The 3,493-nt window shown below is 44.3% G+C and overlaps 1 non-coding gene across 1 annotated transcript; it reads right to left on the reverse strand.

The window, feature by feature from the left end:
- Positions 1–1,763: 1,763 nt before the first annotated feature.
- On the reverse strand, positions 1,764–1,836 carry Trnat-ggu (transfer RNA threonine (anticodon GGU)). The gene has a single exon. It is a non-coding gene; the product is annotated as a tRNA-Thr (tRNA).
- Between the last annotated feature and the right edge of the window lie 1,657 nt (positions 1,837–3,493).

Consider the following 3,493-nt stretch of genomic DNA (forward strand, 5'->3'; position numbering starts at 1 on the left):
GTATTTGGTGGTGGTGGTGGAGCTGCCCAATGGAACGCAAAGTAAACGAAGTACTGCACAAAGTAACATGCGAAGGAATTTTGTACGAAGATGTGAACGACGCAGCCAGTATTTCTTTCTCTCTGAAAAAAGAGGAGCAAACCCTGAAATTTCCATCTACGAGCAGAGCTCGGCAATGAAAAGAAATAACGTATACGAAACCAGTAAAGGAAGCTGTCACTTTTAACCCGGCTGTAACAGATCCACCGCAATCGAGGCTCCTATTTTCGCCCTGTATAACGTCGTGGTGGTAAGGAATACCGGCAATAAACGAGAACGAGGTTAACGTATTGTCCATTAAAATTAAGAGAGCAGGCAGCGCCACTCAGTAATTAGCCCTTGTATCGAAGCTAGAGCCGCGCTAATTGGAGGACCGTTCTCTTACCGCTGTTGTACGAAATCTAATAATGTTTCCCTCATCAGGAGCTGCTATGATTGTTTTTTTCTCTCCCCCTCGTAATATTCCTCCAGATTTAGTTCCCCTTTTCTTGTTCTTGCGCCTTTCTGAAGATCAAGGGTATTAACGCGGTACTCCAGCTCTTCCTGCTCTTCCCCTCGCCATTTAATGAGAACCAGAATCGCGCATTAGCTTTTTGACTCTAAGTGCGCACGCTCTCGGCACTGAAATATTCTGAAAAAAACTCCGTCTGCCTCCTGCTTGCTATCTAGCTCAGGCCCCTGAAGCACGGTAACCAATGCGCACGTGAGGATTGTGCGTGTTTATTAACGCCAATTACTGTCAGTGAGTTTCCGCTTGTTCGGGCCCAACCTCGGTATCCGCCGGAATTAAATTAGTTGGCAGCTCCGCTCCTTGATACGCTTATCACGAAGCGCAATATTCTTCTTTTACTCTTGATGCGCCAATTAATAATTTGTAAAAAAAGTGGCCGGAGAGTTTTGGGCCTTGCCGATAAGGCGTGCGCCGCAGGAAATTCTACTTCTGAGCCCGATGGAGAGGTTCTCGCTGATGCTCTGCCAAATTCCCGCGTCCGCTGTTCAGGTTTCCGGTTCCTCACCTTGCACGAAATGCGATTTCTCAAGCTGGAACGGCTGACGTTATCGTGTTTATCTATGGCCGCTCTTTTATATGCCTGCATGTGCGTGTTTTTTTTTTCTGTCTTTGATGCTAAGGCGTTAGAAACGCTCTAAAATACTGTAATATATGATATGGGTGTTCAAAACAGCCCTTTAAACTACGTGATACAGCTCGATTTCCGCGGTTAGTCACATGAATTTCGGGGGCCACGAGGAAATAAAATACTCATCACTGGGCTAACTTTCGAAATTGCCGTTCAACTTTTGGTCATTGCAATTAGTACGGAAGATGTTGTCCGCTTCAAATTAGCGTGAGTTCCGTTAATGGCTATGGAAAGAACCGCTACACCTCAAGAATGGAGGACGCCTAAGCTTGGGAACACTTTAGATCACCCGCCTCAACTCCAGTGACTAAGCAATGAGCACAGCAGTCGACACTTTATATATATATATATATATATATATATATATATATATATATATATATATATATATATATATATATATATATATATATATATATATATATATATATATATATATATGAGGAGAGAGAGAGAGAGAGAGAGAGGGGACAGAAATAAAGGGTTGGCAGTCAAGAAACCCTAGGAAAGCAAAGGGGAGGTTGTGGTGGGTCATAGAAACAGATGCAGAATTTTTTGAGTCAGAAAGAAAGTGGTGAAAAAATGCCCGCCGGGTGGGATACGAACCCACGACCTCCAGAATACCGGTCTGGTGCGATAACCACTACGCTACCGGCGGGGATGTTTCCCCACCACTTTCTCGGGTATTGGTTATCGCACCAGACCGGTATTCTGGAGGTCGTGGGTTCGTATCCCACGCGGCGGGCATTTTTTCACCCCTTTCTTTCTGACTCAAAAAATTAATCTGTTTCTATGACCCACAACAACCTCCCCTTTGCATTCCTAGGTTTTCTTGACTGCCAACCCTTTATTTCTTTCTTATTTTTCACCGAGCCCCTTATTTCCTATTTCTGATTCGCTGTATATATATATATATATATATATATATATATATATATATATATATATATATATATATATATATATATATATATATATATATATATGTAGAACAGAAGAGACGTACGGGACGAGGGATTCCGTAAGGACACATATCAAAGTTGCAGTCCTTATTGCCAGTGCTGTTTGGCGTTTTAACAGTGTTTTATAGTGCCGAATGAGATATGATTGCCTTTTTTTTTATGCAGGAATAAATAATTGAAAATTCAAGTCGAGAAAAAATGCGCCGTTTTTTCCGGAAGCGGGAATCGAACCCACAACCTCCGCATAACGCGTGCGGTGCTCTACCATTGAGCTAGTTCCGCGGCGACTCCCCTCTCGACTATACCGCGGGGTTTTTTATTTACGACTGCTCAGAGCCCGGTCAACTAGCGCCGCCCCTCGACCAACGCGGGAAGACGTAGAACGTCTTTTCCCAGCGGCCGCACGTAAGACGTGGTCGGAAGTCGGGGATAGCCAAAGGCATTTCAGACTGCTGAAGCCAGAACCCTCGTAATGCATTTTGTAGAACAGAGACGTACGGGACGAGGGATTCCGTAAGGACACATATCAAAGTTGCAGTCCTTATTGCCAGTGCTGTTTGGCGTTTTAACAGTGTTTTATAGTGCCGAATGAGATATGATTGCCTTTTCTTTTTTTTATGCAGGAATAAATAATAGAAAATTCAAGTCGAGAAAAAATGCGCCGTTTTTTCCGGAAGCGGGAATCGAACCCACAACCTCCGCATAACGCGTGCGGTGCTCTACCATTGAGCTAGTTCCGCGGCGACTCCCCTCTCGACTATACCGCGGGGTTTTTTATTTACGACTGCTCAGAGCCCGGTCAACTAGCGCCGCCCCTCGACCAACGCGGGAAGACGTAGAACGTCTTTTCCCAGCGGCCGCACGTAAGACGTGGTCGGAAGTCGGGGATAGCCAAAGGCATTTCAGACTGCTGAACTGAACTTCAGACTAGTTGACCGGGCTCTGAGCAGTCGTAAATAAAAAACCCCGCGGTATAGTCGAGAGGGGAGTCGCCGCGGAACTAGCTCAATGGTAGAGCACCGCACGCGTTATGCGGAGGTTGTGGGTTCGATTCCCGCTTCCGGAAAAAACGGCGCATTTTTTCTCGACTTGAATTTTCAATTATTTATTCCTGCATAAAAAAAAAAGGCAATCATATCTCATTCGGCACTATAAAACACTGTTAAAACGCCAAACAGCACTGGCAATAAGGACTGCAACTTTGATATATATATATATATATATATATATATATATATATATATATATATATATATATACGACTACACGCAAAAGCCTCAGAGAAGCAAGCCAGCCACAGGCCACGCAAAGCAGGTGAATGCTTAAACCTCTCCGCAGTACACTGAAAGTCGG

Source organism: Haemaphysalis longicornis, unplaced genomic scaffold (genome assembly GCF_048455015.1).
Source record: "Haemaphysalis longicornis isolate Haplotype H1 unplaced genomic scaffold, Haemaphysalis longicornis Haplotype H1 scaffold_1, whole genome shotgun sequence".
NCBI classification, from domain to species: Eukaryota; Metazoa; Arthropoda; class Arachnida; order Ixodida; family Ixodidae; genus Haemaphysalis; species Haemaphysalis longicornis.